The sequence below is a fragment of the Crinia signifera genome, chromosome 19 (genome assembly GCF_055691185.1).
Source record: "Crinia signifera chromosome 19, ASM5569118v1, whole genome shotgun sequence".
Classification (NCBI taxonomy): Eukaryota; Metazoa; Chordata; class Amphibia; order Anura; family Myobatrachidae; genus Crinia; species Crinia signifera.
In genome coordinates, this window is record NC_139226.1 from 48,665,658 (window position 1) to 48,683,936 (window position 18,279).

An 18,279-nucleotide genomic window follows, 5' to 3' on the forward strand; every position below is an offset into this window, starting at 1 on the left:
TGTACGGAACTGAATCAGCTGGGTGTGCGGCAAGAGTACTTGTCCAAAAACATGGTGATGCCAACCGACCAGTAGCGTACTACAGTGGCTGGACACAGTAGCACGCTCACTCCCAACTTGCTTACGAAGTGTGGCCGCAATAGCACAACTAGTAAACAAGAGTGAGGATGTGGTGTTAGGACACGATTTAACTGTTCATGCTCCCCATGCTGTCTCTGCCCTCCTAAATTCTGCTCAAACACGTCATGTGTCCTCAGCACGGTTCACCAAGTGGGAACTGGCGCTGATGGCCCCAGTAAATATTACCATCAAAAGATGCAACACACTAAACCCAGCCACATTCCTTCCTCATGTGCCCTCCAAGGCACAAAGGGTGGAGGGTGATGGGAATGTTGCTGAATATGGTAAAGCAGAGTTTAGTGAAGGTGAGGACAAACATGATTGCATGACCTACCTGAATCAGACCTTTACAGCACGTCCTGACATAAGCGACAGCCCATTAAGTGAGGTAGACATAACCTTATTCACTGATGGTAGCTGTCATAGACAAACGGAGACGGGAGAGCTGTGCACAGGCTACGCAGTAGTAGATGGAGAAGGTATTGTGGAAGCTGAACCCTTGGGACCACCTCACTCAGCACAAGTAGCAGAACTGGTGGCACTGACCAGAGCATGTGAACTGGCCAAGGGAAAATCAGTTAACATATATACCGACTCCAGATATGCTTTCGGAGTAGTACATGATTTTGGAGCCCTATGGCGCCTCCGAAATTTCATGACGGCGGCTGGCACACCAGTGGCGCATGCGACATACATTAGAAGACTTCTGGGAGCTATCCAGCTTCCAGACAGAGTGGCTGTTATCAAGTGCAAAGCTCACACATCAGAGAAGGACCCAGTGTCCCTTGGTAACAGCCGCGCTGATGAGGCAGCGAAAAGGGCCGCATGCCCTGTAAATATTTCCACCCATCCTACAAACCTCTGTACACTGAACATGGTATCCACATCCAAACTGATAGACATGCAGAATTTGTGTTCCCCACAGGAAAGAGCAGTATGGAAGTCGAAGGGATGTGGCCAAGAGTCCACCGGACTTTGGAGAGATGGACACAGGAAACCAGTGGCCCCCAGGGCATATCTTCCTAGTCTAGCCGAGGCGGCCCATGGGCTGACACATCTTGGGAAGGAAGGTATGTGCAAACTGGTAAAGGCCTACTGGTGTGCACCAGGGTTCGCTTCTCAAGCAGGTAGAGTGGCAATGTCATGCCTCACCTGTTTGAGGAAGAACATTGGAAAAGCCATCCCAACAGAGCCATCCCACATTCCTCCTACAGAAGGCCCTTTCCAGGTAATACAAATCGACTTCATACAGTTACCACCCTGTAGAAATTTGAAGTATGTATTAGTATGTGTTGACATGTTTTCCAGCTGGGTGGAGGCTTTCCCCGCTGCCTCCAACACTGCTACCTTTACAGCAAAGAAAATATGTCAAGAGTTTGTCTGTAGATATGGTATCCCAAAGGTCATTGAGAGTGACAGAGGCACTCATTTCACAGGAGAGGTCTTCCAAATCATGTGTAAACTCCTGGGGATTAATAGTAAACTTCATACTCCATATCGTCCCCAGGCGAGCGCCAAAGTTGAGAGAATGAATGGTACTATTAAGAACAAATTGGGTAAAGTTATGGCTGAAACAGGGTTGTTATGGCCAGAGGCATTGCCTATTGTGCTGTATAGCATTAGGACCACTCCCAGGGCTCCGCTCAACTTGTCCCCCTTTGAGATATTGTTTGGTCGGCAGCCACACGTCATGATAGACCCACAGGATGATCTCAAATGTAACAATGAGCTAACTGTACAGTATATCCTAAAGCTAAACAAACAGCTAAGGAAACAACAAAAGGAGCTGAATTTATTGACACCTGATATGCCTACCGAGAATTGTCATAATCTTAAACCAGGAGACTTTGTTATGATCCGAAATTTTTTACGCTCAGGTTGTTTGATAGACCGTTGGGAAGGACCGTACCAAGTTTTGTTGACCAGCACTACATCAATTAAAGTCGCAGAGAGAGAGACTTGGATACATTCGTCCCACTGCAAGAAAGCCAGTAACCCAGAGTTCCAGTGTGCAGAGAGCGAAAGAGAAGAAGTGTCGCTAGAAGCATTGTTCCGGGAAGACGGAAAGGCAGCCAAGGTCAAGCAACCTGAGCGAACAAAGGTCCAAGAGCAGAGCAAATAAAAGTCCCCTGGTAGAGATGATGGAAGGACTCCAAGCAACAGGTTCACAGTTATATATCTATTTCCTTGTTTTCTTCCTGTTTCCTCTTCCTTATCCAAGGATACTCGGTGGCTGCCACATTCTAGAGCGATCAGAGCGGAGTTCTGACAGTGTAATAATGGACCCAGATATGGGTGAAGTAGAATCCCTAAATCAGCTTGATACTTTACCCATAACAGGAGAAGGTAAAAGGTATGAGGAAAACGTAGTTCAAGGGCTATGTGATGGGTTATTATCTGGTGAGTACTGTGTCTGTAGATATTGTCAACCGAAAATGGAAGAAGAATGCATCCAGCGATGTCAGTCGACAAGTAAGGCAACTACTGGCCGACATCCCTTGAGTGATTACCACTCACTAGTGGGTAAGGTCTTAAACCAAACAGAATGCTGGGTGTGTTCACAAGTGCTACATAAAAGGAGTAGTGTAGGCCTAGTCCCATACCCGCTTAATATTTCAGAGATAAGCGTATTAAATAAAGGGAGGCCACTGGATAAGAGATACCTGTATACCAGGTCCCCTAGTCTTAGATTACACCCATACCAAGTGGATAAGTCCCTGGTATGTATGAACTTCTCGAGTTCCAGAACGATTGGTACTTGGGAAGTGACATGGCACAACCAGACAATAACTTACTCCCAGCGTCCAGATGGAGAGCCTATTGATAAGGAATTATTGTTAAAGATCCGCACCAGTGGGAGACATTATAAATATGTCTACACGGTGAAGAAAAGTAAAATGATGGCCGGCAGAGTATCAGCCGGCTACTGTAATATGACTTTACAGCCAGAAACCTGTGAGGAACAAGTCAGGGAGCAGGGGACAGGAATGTTCTTATGGATAATGTGTGACAAAATCATGAAATACTCTGTCCCTTATTTCCTCCCTGACGACGTTTATTATATTTGTGGTAGGAGGGCGTACAAATGGCTCTCCATGAACTACGTTGGAATTTGTTATTTAGGTAGAGTGTTACCTGAAGTGATGACCCTCACACATGAGGAGATGGTAAGCATACACAGAGGTATACCTCCTCCTTACACTCATACCCATTATGATCAAATCCATAAAAGGGATTTAACAATCAAGAAAGAACCCCTAGCTTCGGAAATGATACACGAGTCGTTCGGTATCCAACTCCTCATTGCATTAGATATCACCCATACCGCCAGAGGAGTCATAAATTTTAAGTATATTCAAGCATTAGCCAGCTTGGTAGATAACATCACTGAGATTTATGATGACACCTTTAGATACACTGGGAAGGAGTTACAAGCGTATAAAAGAGAGCTAGTCCAACATCGGATGGTGTTGAACTATCTGACAGCTATGACAGGAGGATATTGTGTCACCCTCTCTACATAGTTTGGGGTGAAATGTTGTACATACATCACCATCACCAACAATACTGAAGACCCAGAAGAAATCATCGATCATCGGATGGATGAGATTCTTCAGCTTAAATGGGAATTTAGAAGGGAACACAATATCAGCCTGGCTGAAATAGGTAACAAAGTCAGCGAATGGACCTCCTGGTTGAATCCAATGCACTGGTTCTCCGGTTTAGGAGAATGGGCGCAAGGAATCATAGCTAACATAGGAAAACTCCTTCTCTGTATCGGTGGTGCCATCATAGTCTTTGTGCTACTGTTCAAATGTTTAAAGGTGGTGACCCGGGGAAAGACAAAACGTACCGAAATCATGAGTGTAAGAACGAGAGATGCAGAGGAAGACCAGGGTTTGGTATATGACCCTAGAATCGAAACCACCTCCCTTTAAAGAAACCATATTTGTGAAAGTGTATATGTTGTAACCTCCCTTGTTTTTATTTTTATCCCAAAAATTGTACATTATCCTTCGTCACCCTGAGTAGATTGTTCGATAAATGCGGCCCATCGTTTATCCATGATCCTGGATCGGCCAAAGAGCAGATGGTTTACTCCCCTTATATGTTCAATTCACGGATCCAAATTTCTCTGTTAGGATTATGAATTTCTGTATTGTTGTTTAAAATGTTTTGTATTGTAACAGTTTTATATTTACTGTTAAAGGGTGGACTGTTAAAGTCGAGTTGCATACACGCCATTTTAGGATAGTATGGCCGCCATTTTGGTTCGCAGAGTTGCGCAAATAAAGTTTCCATACCCGAGTCTGTGCGACAAAGTGGACCAGAAGCGTAGCCATACTATTACACATAAATTCATAAGAACATACTGACACTAAATAAAATATAGTTAAAGGTTTAGAATGCCACACATAGTTTAGTTAGCATTGCATACATCCGTCTGTATCAGGTTTAGTATCGTTACGTTACGTTTCTTATGCGCAGTATTCCGGTCATTGCGAATATTTCGCAATACATACGGTCCGATAGTTATGGACAAAATCCATAACTCCAAGACAGTTTCTGTTTAAAAGTACAGTATATAACAAAAGAATCTAGTTGTAACCGGTTTCTACTGCTATTTACAAGCCCTGACGACGATACCAACAAACAAAGAACTCCAAAGTTCACTCCCCTGCACCTATTCAAACCAGGTGCATCATTTTACCCCCAATCACAGAGAACCTGACATACGACCTCCGACCAATAGGAAGGGCCTTTGACCTCCCCCTTCTGACCCTATAAGATAGGTGACCCAGGGCGGCCTTGGTCACTTCGGCACATCTTCCTTTCCCTGACCTTCGACCGGGCTATAGTTCAACCCTGAACGATAGCGAGCTCCGACCGGACTGCGCTGCGCATATTTGATGGGACGGTAAACGGTTGCATTCACGGTACTTATCTTCATTGTATTGTTGGCTGATTGTATCCTGTATCTGTATTTTCTTCCCCTAGTAGAGCCTGTTTATTATACTCATTGTTAGACTATTGTATCACTTGTTATACCTGTATTTCTGTAACCCCCCTTTTGTCCGTTAGGGACTTAAATACATCTTTTTACGGAGTTCCTATCTCCTTACTTCTATACTGTGGTTGTGTCTGTTTATTCGCATATAGCGATAAGGTATATTACGGACACTGTCCTTAAAGGTATATTCGCAGATTAGAGTCAGAGTACTGCGAAAGGATCTCTTATTAAGGTATTGGTTCTTTGGTGTGCAATACACAATAAAGGTACGCTACGCTGCGCTACGTTTTGTTCGCACGTAGCTAGGTATAAAGGGTGCGCTGGTTACGGACCTAATACGTAACCTGCGCTTTTCACTTATTGTTTCTTTGGTCATATTTAATCGCCATTAACACTACAGAGTAAGGTACAGAGGGACAAACACAGGCTTTTCATGCAGTATTTTTATATACTGCATGTTTATTATAACCCCCCCCCCCCCTGCAGTTGACCATTGACCAAGTTTATACTGCTCTTACTCTGTGTTTTGACAGTATAATATTCTCCCGTGCAGTTTGCGGCCAGTAATAACAAGTAGGAGGGCCCCCCCCTTTCTAAAGTGCCCCGGGCCCCCCAAAGGCTTAATCCAGCTCTGACGGCAGGGCCAGATTAATATGGGGCGGATGGAGCTGTAGCTCCAGGCCCCTCATCAAAATAGGCCCATCACCATTTGCTGTGCTGCTGCTGTAGACAGGAATTGTTTTTCCTAACTACAGCAGTCTACCAGTGTTCATTCGGGGTCCCCCCACCCCCCAGCAGTTGGCTCTGCCCCCCCCCCCCCCACACTCCCCGGTTACATTGGCAGACCAAACGACATGCAAAACCTGATACTCATGGCGGTGCAGCGGAAGGCCTCACAAGCCATCTCTGCTCCACATACGGGGTCTCAGTCTAAAGCAGCCCATACACGCTGCGATGCGGGCTGTCCGATGTGTGCTTTGAGGTGCGCGCTCCCGTGGCACCTCATCGCACAGTACACAAAGTATGTGCTTTCATCACATTGCACAGGCTAGGTAAGCACGGAACGCACGCCCGTATCGTGATGTGTATGGGCGGCATAAGGACTGTTATTAATACTATGTGTGCATAAATGCATGAATATGTAAATATATATGAGTTCATAAATATATATATAATAGATACACACACACGCTCTCCATGAACTACGTTGGAATTTGTTATTTCGGTAGAGTGTTACCTGAAGTGATGACCCTCACACATGAGGAGATGGTAAGCATACACAGAGGTATACCTCCTCCTTACACTCATACCCATTATGATCAAATCCATAAAAGGGATTTAACAATCAAGAAAGAACCCCTAGCTTCGGAAATGATACACGAGTCGTTCGGTATCCAACTCCTCATTGCATTAGATATCACCCATACCGCCAGAGGAGTCATAAATTTTAAGTATATTCAAGCATTAGCCAGCTTGGTAGATAACATCACTGAGATTTATGATGACACCTTTAGATACACTGGGAAGGAGTTACAAGCGTATAAAAGAGAGCTAGTCCAACATCGGATGGTGTTGAACTATCTGACAGCTATGACAGGAGGATATTGTGTCACCCTCTCTACACAGTTTGGGGTGAAATGTTGTACATACATCACCATCACCAACAATACTGAAGACCCAGAAGAAATCATCGATCATCGGATGGATGAGATTCTTCAGCTTAAATGGGAATTTAGAAGGGAACAAAATATCAGCCTGGCAGAAATAGGTAACAAAGTCAGCGAATGGACCTCCTGGTTGAATCCAATGCACTGGTTCTCCGGTTTAGGAGAATGGGCGCAAGGAATCATAGCTAACATAGGAAAACTCCTTCTCTGTATCGGTGGTGCCATCATAGTCTTTGTGCTACTGTTCAAATGTTTAAAGGTGGTGACCCGGGGAAAGACAAAACGTACCGAAATCATGAGTGTAAGAACGAGAGATGCAGAGGAAGACCAGGGTTTGGTATATGACCCTAGAATCGAAACCACCTCCCTTTAAAGAAACCATATTTGTGAACGTGTATATGTTGTAACCTCCCTTGTTTTTATTTTTATCCCAAAAATTGTACATTATCCTTCGTCACCCTGAGTAGATTGTTCGATAAATGCGGCCCATCGTTTATCCATGATCCTGGATCGGCCAAAGAGCAGATGGTTTACTCCCCTTATATGTTCAATTCACGGATCCAAATTTCTCTGTTAGGATTATGAATTTCTGTATTGTTGTTTAAAATGTTTTGTATTGTAACAGTTTTATATTTACTGTTAAAGGGTGGACTGTTAAAGTCGAGTTGCATACACGCCATTTTAGGATAGTATGGCCGCCATTTTGGTTCGCAGAGTTGCGCAAATAAAGTTTCCATACCCGAGTCTGTGCGACAAAGTGGACCAGAAGCGTAGCCATACTATTACACATAAATTCATAAGAACATACTGACACTAAATAAAATATAGTTAAAGGTTTAGAACGCCACACATAGTTTAGTTAGCATTGCATACATCCGTCTGTATCAGGTTTAGTATCGTTACGTTCCGTTTCTTATGCGCAGTATTCCGGTCATTGCGAATATTTCGCAATACATACGGTCCGATAGTTATGGACAAAATCCATAACTCCAAGACAGTTTCTGTTTAAAAGTACAGTATATAACAAAAGAATCTAGTTGTAACCGGTTTCTACTGCTATTTACAACCCCTGACGACGATACCAACAAACAAAGAACTCCAAAGTTCACTCCCCTGCACCTATTCAAACCAGGTGCATCATTTTACCCCCAATCACAGAGAACCTGACATACGACCTCCGACCAATAGGAAGGGCCTTTGACCTCCCCCTTCTGACCCTATAAGATAGGTGACCCAGGGCGGCCTTGGTCACTTCGGCACATCTTCCTTTCCCTGACCTTCGACCGGGCTATAGTTCAACCCTGAACGATAGCGAGCTCCGACCGGACTGCGCTGCGCATATTTGATGGGACGGTAAACGGTTGCATTCACGGTACTTATCTTCATTGTATTGTTGGCTGATTGTATCCTGTATCTGTATTTCCCCTAGTAGAGCCTGTTTATTATACTCATTGTTAGACTATTGTATCACTTGTTATACCTGTATTCCTGTAACCCCCTTTTGTCCGTTAGGGACTTAAATACATCTTTTTACGGAGTTCCTATCTCCTTACTTCTATACTGTGGTTGTGTCTGTTTATTCGCATATAGCGATAAGGTATATTACGGACACTGTCCTTAATGGTATATTCGCAGATTAGAGTCAGAGTACTGCGAAAGGATCTCTTATTAAGGTATTGGTTCTTTGGTGTGCAATACACAATAAAGGTACGCTACGCTGCGCTACGTTTTGTTCGCACGTAGCTAGGTATAAAGGGTACGCTGGTTACGGACCTAATACATAACCTGCGCTTTTCACTTATTGTTTCTTTGGTCATATTTAATCGCCATTAACACTACAGAGTAAGGTACAGAGGGACAAACACAGGCTTTTCATGCAGTATTTTTATATAATGCATGTTTATTATAACCCCCCCCCCCCCTGCAGTTGACCATTGACCAAGTTTATACTGCTCTTACTCTGTGTTTTGACAGTGTAATATTCTCCCGTGCAGTTTGCGGCCAGTAATAACAAGTAGGAGGGCCCCCCCCCCCTTTCTTAAGTGCCCCGGGCCCCCCAAAGGCTTAATCCAGCTCTGACGGCAGGGCCAGATTAATATGGGGCAGATGGAGCTGTAGCTCCAGGCCCCTCATCAAAATAGGCCCATCACCATTTGCTGTGCTGCTGCTGTAGACAGGAATTGTTTTTCCTAACTACAGCAGTCTACCAGTGTTCATTCGGGGTCCCCCCACCCCCCAGCAGTTGGCTCTGCCCCCCCACACTCCCCGGTTACATTGGCAGACCAAACGACATGCAAAACCTGATACTCATGGCGGTGCAGCGGAAGGCCTCACAAGCCATCTCTGCTCCACATACGGGGTCTCAGTCTAAAGCAGCCCATACACGCTGCGATGCGGGCTGTCCGATGTGTGCTTTGAGGTGCGCGCTCCCGTGGCACCTCATCGCACAGTACACAAAGTATGTGCTTTCATCACATTGCACAGGCTAGGTAAGCACGGAAAGCACGCCCGTATCGGGATGTGTATGGGCGGCATAAGGACTGTTATTAATACTATGTGTGCATAAATGCATGAATATGTAAATATATATGAGTTCATAAATATATATATAATAGATACACACACACACACACACACACCCATATATACAGTATATAGATAAATATTGTATCGGCACTGACTACTGCCAGCCATAGTCAGTCGCAGATTAGTAGAAGCCTCAGGCTTAAGCTGGGTACACGCTGGTAGATATATCTACAGACGGATCAGGCAATGTGTGTTCTCCATACAGGCAGTGTTATCCGTCAGGACTGACATCCCAAATAGGCGGAAGCATGAGCTGTCAATCACTGATAGCTCCCACGGCTGTATGGGCAGTTGGCAGATCACCGGTACACAGCACAATGCTCCAACGCGATATATCTGTGAAGGATTCAGCCACATACAAGTTATACTCACCCCAGGGTGGCTCACAGGTAGGGGTGACTCCACCCGGGAGTGGGTGGCTCACAGGTAGGGGTGACTCCACCCGGGTGACTCCACCCTGGAGTGAGCATAACATATATTAGCGTGCTGTATGTTCCTGACCTGACTCTACTCCCTATTTCAGCCACATACAAGTTATACTCACCCCAGGGTGGCTCACAGGTAGGGGTGACTCCACCCGGGAGTGAGCATAACATATATTAGCGTGCTGTATGTTCCTGACCTGACTCTACTCCCTATTTCAGCCACATATAAGTTATACTCACTCCAGGGTGGCTCTCTTCACTCATGTAGGGGTGACTCCACCCGGAAGTGAGCATAGCATAATACTTGGATGCTGCATCAGATCATTTACATACAGTATGTCACACACTCCACAGGGGGAGGAGACAGCCGGTTCCCCTACAAATAGTGGTGTAAGGCTCGTACTCTGGCCCTACAGCAGAATTTAGGGGCAATATCCCCCAGGATTTCTCCTCACAGCCCTGCGTAAGGGTCAGTCAGACTCAGTACTGGCACATTTAAGGTTACTGCTACTTCCAGGGCTTTGGGCCTAATTCAGATCTGATCGCAGGACAAATCCGCTGTCTTTCCTGCTAAGATCGCAGCGTTTGTCTATTAGCATAGGTGAGACGCTGCTCAGCACGGATCACTCAGCACATATCCCGGGGGCATTGCGGGTGCTGGCTGCAGCTGGTATGTGTGCTGAGTGATCCGTGCCTAAACACGTCGCTCAGCATCGGCTCCCCCGTCACCATCTGTGTACACACCCCATGCCCAAATCTAATTAACATAAGTTTTTCACATTTTTTTGAGTCTATATCGACATAGACACCGTATAGGTGTACTGCGTCCCCTGGCATGGCTCGTTGTGCTTGGCACACTATTATATATTATATTGTCCTGCTATACCCACTAGAGTAATAACGTATGAACAAGTCGGTTAAAAAAAAACTCATGTCGACCAATAGAGGCTGACCTTGTTGTTCCCAGGACATAAATTTCCTTTGGTGTTCTCCCCATTGTTCTCTTCTGCTCCGCCCTCATCCACATGTACATACCGTATTATGTCTCATTCGGTACCGCACCTGTGGAAGAATAATAATCATTTGCCATCAGCACCGTATGGCGTATAGGATAACGGTGGTGACCAGGTACACACTGCCGGTGTCCAAAGAGTGCATGTTGGCAGCTGGGCCGGATTGAGCTGATGGAGCTGTAGCCCCTGGCCCACTCTCCAAATAGGCCCATTTTGTAGCTGAGGGCCAGGGCTTTGCAACAAGCCCGGCCTCATTTTGCCAGCCCCCGGGAACCGGAGATACCACGCCAGGCAAACCTGGAACGTTTTCCCCATAGGATAACATGGGACCCGCTAATTCCGACCCCCACCCAGTTCCAACGGCTGCCAGTTCCCCCACTGGCATCACAGAAGCTCGAGGTTGATCTCATTCGAACACAAATCGCTGACCTTCAATCTGATACCAGGGTGGTCCATATCGGTTAATCGATCCCAGAGATATTGTGGGTAAACCAATTTTTCTGAATTGTAATTTTATGATACTGGTCTTATGTAAATGGGTCAGTTGGTTCTGAAGGATATAGCCAGTTAGTTAAAGGGGGGGGGTTGTTTTCTCTCCCCCTCACACCAGAAAATGCAGGGACTATTTGTAAAAGGGGCATGATCCTGGGACCATAATCCTGGGTAAATCCCTGCATTTTCTGGTGTGAAAGGGGTATTATTTTAAATAGCCGGGACCTGCTCTCTGCCCGGCTGTCAATAGCTGTCACTTCTGCCCGGTGGCAGCTGTCCCCCAGTTAGCGCGAGCATGTATTCCACCATGGCAATGAGCATGTAATCCCACATGGCAATGAGCATGGAACCCCTGGTAATAAGCATGTAGATAAGCAGCACTTATGTAGCATAATTTTTAATAGGCGTTATGGAGTTTGGCGTAATACGACATTATGGTGTGCGGCTTAGCATGCAATGGGCATTATGATGTCGATTTTGAATGCGCACCTTCGGCGCGCAATGCCCCTGTTTATGTGGCATGTTGTGTATTTTGGCTCGATCCATGTGGCATAATGTGTAAGAGGCAAGTACAAAATAAGGGGGTTAGTATTGAGTTGCATGATTTGTGTAAGGGGTATATGGTGTGGTAAACTTACAGTAGATGACCACATAAAAGGTGCTGAAATGTCTACCAAGTTTTGGCGGTACTTGTGAGTTATCTGGGCGCCCGATTTTTTGATTGTATGCCTTAAGTTAAGGCATACAATCAGATGCGATGCGATATCGCATCGCATCGCATCGCATGCGACCATCGGATGCGATGACCCGATTTTTCCATAGGAATCAATGTTAAAATGATTCCTATGGAAAAAGGGGTCCTTTTCATACCCCTACTATCCAAGTGGGCATGGAGTTGGATATAAACCTGTGGCGAGCGTAGCGAGCCACCGAGCCCGAAGCGTGGCGAGCGAAGCGAGCCCCGCGAGGGGACGGTATTCTGTGTCCCCTCGCGGGGCTCGCTACGCTCGCCACGCTTCGGGCTCGGTGGCTCGCTACGCTCGCCACAGGTTTATATCCAACTCCATGCCCACTTGGATAGTAGGGGTATGAAAAGAACCCCTTTTTCCCATTGAATTCCATGTTAAAATGGACTCAGTCCATTTTAACATTGATTCCTATGGAAAAATCGGGTCATCGCATCGCATCGCATCCGATGGTCGCATGCGATGCGATGCGATGTGCCCGATCCGACCCGATTTAGAAATCGGGCGCCCAGATAACTCACAAGTACCGTTTTGGCTTTCGGTATTTTTTTTATGACTGGAATGCTGCCCCACCCTGCAAGTATCTTAGGACATCGGCGATAGATAGATAGATAGATAGATAGATAGATGCATTAAACTGCACAAGCACTTTTCTTAATAAGTTTGGAGCCTTTTGTGTGCCACCTACCTTCCTGCGACTGTATAGAATGGACTCACCCCTAAGGAGGTAACCCAGATTTGGGACACCGGAGTGCCGGGGAAGATATTGGGCGGTATTCAATGTGAATACCGGTGACCTGCAGCGAATCCTGTTTAGGATTCGCTGCACATTCGCCACTGCTCGCTGTGTTCCGGAGCCTCGCCGGCTCCAGTATTCAAAGAGTCAGGGGCTCGCTGCCCCTGACCGGCGAATTTGAGCTCCTGCGGCGGATGCCGCAGGGAGCCTGAGGACGGTGGCAGGCAGGGAGATGGAAGTCTCCCTGCCTGCCCCAGAACGTTTGTGGGGGGGAGGTGGGCTCCCCGGGTGCCAGGCAGCACAGGCTGCCCCCCGGGGGTGCCAGCAGGGGACCGGGTATATTCACTACACCCGATCATGAATATGTAATGATCGGGTGAAGTGAATATATGAATATCTAATTAACGGCCCGGCTCCGGCCCCCTGCTGGCTGGTCTGGGTAAAAAAAAAAAAAATGTTTAAATTAAATATATATTCATATGCTTACAGCACATGAATAAAAATAGCATGCCCCTCCTCAGAATAAAATTCCAGATTTTTTTACACCAATTTTAAAACACAAAATACTTTATTTTAAAAGTTCACATTCCACTTCACCATAAAAAGATAGCGATTGCTACTCAGTGAATCATGGCGAAAAAAACCTTGAAATGTATTCGCCATCTGGTTATTGAATAGGGTGATTCACCATTTTAGTCAGAAATTCGCCTTACAGCACAAAATCGCCATAAAAACCTGGCGAATCAGCCTCATTGAATACCGCCCATTGTGTGTCCATCAGGCCCATTGTTAATCCCTGAATATTACTCTACTGTACACATTAAAGCAATTGTTGTCCTTTGTATATGTAGGGAGCCACTGGTGTGTACAGTGTATGGGGTCTACATGCCTACATGGCATTAGACGCCCCTCATCCACTTCTCATAATAGGTCCTTGAACATTTTCAGCTCCTGGCCCATTTGGTCCTTAGTCCGTTCCTGCACGTATCTATAATTTCCGGGAGCAAGAGAGGGTGTGGTGCCAGTCGCACAGGCCTATATAACGTTTATAAGGACCCCCAAATATTAGTGTATACTACGATAGTATTATGGTGGGGGTGTATGAACAATGGACAAGGAGATATTCAGAAAAAGTAGAGAGAAAGTTTTGTCCTTAGTGGGGTGCACCAAATGTAGTATAAACATTCACTTTTAATAGGATAAAGATAAAAATTGTGACATTTAAAATACACACAACATATAGTAGTAGTTTAGTAAAAGACAATAGAGGTGTTTATAAAATAAGGAGGCAAGCGAGCAGTACACTGTATATTACAGGGCCATTGTTCTCCGGCGCGCTGGATATTATTCCCCAGGCGATAGCGATGCATGTGGCTGCACATCGTATAGCTAAGGCCCCTACACCGTGGGGCTGATTATAGCCAGGTGGGGGAACCCCATGCTGGGTTTTTATATTTATTTACTTTTACACTGTAAATCCTAGCAGAACGGGCCTAGATCAGAAGCAATCCTAGAGATTGCTTCTCAAACAGGGGTGACTCGGAGGTCCCATAACCGCGCATTGCATCAGACCCACTGTCAGTCACCTGCAATTTGGGTTCTTTGCAGCAATCAATCACAGGAAAAGAGCCGTTACTGCTTTGGGGCTCATCTACATTTGGATGTAAGTCGGTATATGATGCGCTCTCAGATGTCGCGGTACATGTCTGCGTTTCCAGGTGCCCCCTTCACAATATCCCCGAGATGCTTTTTGAAAAGTAGGCAACATACAAACCATACAGGGTGTCTGGTCTCTGAGAACATTAACCCCTTGCTGTCTGCTGTAGATCTGGCACAGCAGGAATATTATATACATGTGTTTGTGCAGAAAATGTTATATTTTTCTCTAGGAACCAAATGGCCTAGAAATGGCCCTAATCTTTGCACAACATTTGGTGGTGATTTCTGAATTATTTATATGGAATAATAGATGTTTTGCAAATAAAGCTGAAAGTTGTCAGTGCATTCTATCACAGCAAGTCTGACAGCACATTTAGACGGTTATAACTTAACAGCAAAATGTATATTGCGTTGGTCCATGGTGGCTTTGCCACTACCAATTCTTAAAGAACTGGTAACCCCATCGCCAAGGGGCCACGCCCGATAGCCATGCAATAACAGCCACGGGTGGGGAGGGGGTGGGGAGGGGGAGGGGGTGGGGGTGGGGGGTTGGGTTTCTTTGTCTCAGGTTCCCAAGCCTGTATGTGGGTCTCTTTGTCTCAGGTTCCCAAGCCTGTGTGTGGGTCTCTTTGTCTCAGGTTCCCAAGCCTGTGTGTGGGTCTCTTTGTCTAAGGTTCCCAAGCCTGTATTTGGGTCTCTTTGTCTCAGGTTCCCAAGCCTGTATGTGGGTCTCTTTGTCTAAGGTTCCCAAGCCTGTATTTGGGTCTCTTTGTCTCAGGTTCCCAAGCCTGTATGTAGGTCTCTTTGTCTAAGGTTCCTAAGCCTGTATTTGGGTCTCTTTGTCTCAGGTTCCCAAGCCTGTGTGTGGGTCTCTTTGTCTCAGGTTCTCAAGTCTGTGTGTGGGTCTCTTTGTCTAAGGTTCCCAAGCCTGTATTTGGGTCTCTTTGTCTCAGGTTCCCAAGCCTGTATGTAGGTCTCTTTGTCTAAGGTTCCTAAGCCTGTATTTGGGTCTCTTTGTCTAAGGTTCCCAAGCCTGTTTGTGGGTCTCTTTGTCTAAGGTTCCCAAGCCTGTATTTGGGTCTCTTTGTCTCAGGTTCCTAAGCCTGTTTGTGGGTCTCTTTGTCTCAGGTTCCTAAGCCTGTTTGTGGGTCTCTTTGTCTAAGGTTCCCAAGCCTGTTTGTGGGTCTCTTTTTGGTTCCCAAGCCAGAGCTGGAACTGGTAACTCCATCGTCAAGGGGCCATGCACGATAGCCATGCAATAACAGCCACGGGTGGGGTGGGTGGGTTTCTTTGTCTGAGGTTCCCAAGCCTGTATTTGGGTCTCTTTTTGGTTCCCAAGCCAGAGCTGTTGCCTCTAACATCCACAGAGATGAGAGGACTCAGGACCGCACACTTTGCGATGCTTCTTGAGGTCACGGGTGATTGTTCTCTTCCTCTTGGTGTTACCTCTTGTTCTTGTCAATTTGATTGCATTCGCATCTTTTTCTGCCTTCTTAATAGAGTTCTTGTCATCCATAAACCGAACTCTTTTTTTTTGTTTCACTGGTGTTACCTCTATTATGCTCCAGCTGCCATTATCTCCTTTCTCAATGTCAGGTTCTGATTTCTTTCCTTTGGAGATGTATTTGCAGATGGCGGTCATAACTGCTACATATACCACAAGGACACAGGTAATGGCAAACATCAATCCATAGTTTTCCAAAAAGACAGAATATTCTTTTGTCGGGGCATGGTCTATATAGAATCCTAAATATGGGACTTCAGCCATCGCAGTTGTTGTTCCTTTGCCAGGTGTAATAAATAATAGGACTAAAAATGTCCACAAACAGGAACACTTCAATTTTGTGTCTTTCTTCTCTGAAAACTACCTAACAAATGGCTGAAACTGTAGAATTCTGTGACATCACACGGAACTCAGCTGCATTCTAATGCTTCCTGTGATGTCATAATGACAGGAAGTGGCTGGGGCCTTCTAAGGGGAAATCTGTGAAGGTATGTTCTGATATTATGGGGGAAATTTACTAAGATTTCACATTGGATGTTGCTATGGGCAACCAATCAGAATCTACTTATTTATTTAGCACCTTCTAGAAGATAATATATTCTGCAGCACTTTACAGATAATATTTGAACATTCACATCAGTCCCTGCCCCAGTGGAGCTTACAATCTATATTCCCAACCACATGTATACAATACTTACCTATCTCCCGGGAATGGCCTGGAGGGTCTTTAAAATCGGTTCTCCCTCCGGGCCCCCCAGATGGGTGGGCTAGCGTCCCATGTTTAGCAGGTAAATTGCGTAATTTAGTCACTGTATTTTGACTTGTATATTATTTCTGCTACTCTACTGCACTGAACTCCACAGCAGATTCCTAGTATACGCAAGTATTCTTTCCATTAAAGCTGATTCTGATTTTCAGCTCCAGGCCCATTTCACCCTTAATCCATCCCTGGCTTCTACTAGCTTCTATTTAACTTAAACATAGATTTTAGTTAACAAAAGATAAAAGCGATGGTCTGATGGATTCATTAGAGTGAACTGAGCAATCATGACAAATATTGAATAACAAAATAAGTAAAATTATATTTACATTCCCTCACGGCGCCCACTTTACCTACGTACGCTAACGTAGTGAAATCGTATCGCATTGCATCGCATGCCATTATTTTCCTATGTAATTTATTCACTGCTCTCTGTCAGTGAATAAATCAAAAAAACTCGTATACGATGAAAAAATCGGATCCCATATCGGATTCGATATCGGATCCGATTTTAACTGTTATAATGACATTTAATGTGGTATACAATTAAATTACATATAATGTCATTTATTTAGGTCCCCCCCCAATATCAACGTCATCCCAAAGCATGGCGAGCGGCGGCGGAACGTGTCCGCCCGACCTTTTCATACCCCCACTATCCACGTCGGCGTGGAGTTGATTTTATATAGTGTGGCGAGCGCAGGGAGACACCGAGCCCGAAGCGTGGCGAGCGGACGCGTAATATATGTAACATAATACGCGTCCCCTCACGGGGCTTGCTGTGTAACATAATACGCGTCTCTCGCCACGCCGACGTGGATAGTGGGAGTATGAAAAGGTCGGGCGGACGCGTTCCGCCACCGCTCGCCACGCTTCGGGATGACGTGGATATTGGGGGGGACCTAAATAAATGACATTATATGTCATTTAATTGTATACCACAGGGGTTCCCAATCTTTTTTTAATCACGGCACCCCAGAGTATAAGAATTTTTTTCGCGGCACCCCTAGGCCAAATTTTTTTAATTAGATTGGATTTATATGCGATTCTTAGGGTCAGTTATGTGGAAAAGGGCAGGAATTGCTTCTATTTGTACACATTTTATGATTGGCAGCCACCAGCACTGGTTTTGCTTATAAATAATTAACCATTAATAATTTGAGTTGGTCCTGGACCACCAACCCAGGGCACCCCTGCATGTGTCCCGAGGCACCCCAGGGAGCCACGGCGCACAGTTTGGGAACCACTGGTATACCACATTAATTGTCATTATAACAGTTAAAATCGTATCCGATATCGGACCCGATTTTTTTTCATCGTACCAGATTTTTTTAGTACATAAAATGCCATTATAACAGGTAAAATCTGGTCCGATATCGAATCCGATATCGGATCCGATTTTTTTCATCGGACCCCGATTTTTTCATCGTATACGAGTTTTTTGATTTATTCACTGACAGAGAGCAGTGAATAAATTAAATAGGAAAATCGTATCTCATCGCATCGCATGCCATACAATAATGGCATGCGATGCGATACGATTTCACTACGCAGACTATC

General features: G+C 45.3%; 1 protein-coding gene across 1 annotated transcript in view; it reads right to left on the reverse strand.

The window, feature by feature from the left end:
• Positions 1-18,279, reverse strand: part of RPL28 (ribosomal protein L28) — a 147,486-nt gene that overhangs the window by 75,536 nt on the left and 53,671 nt on the right. The window lies entirely within an intron of this gene.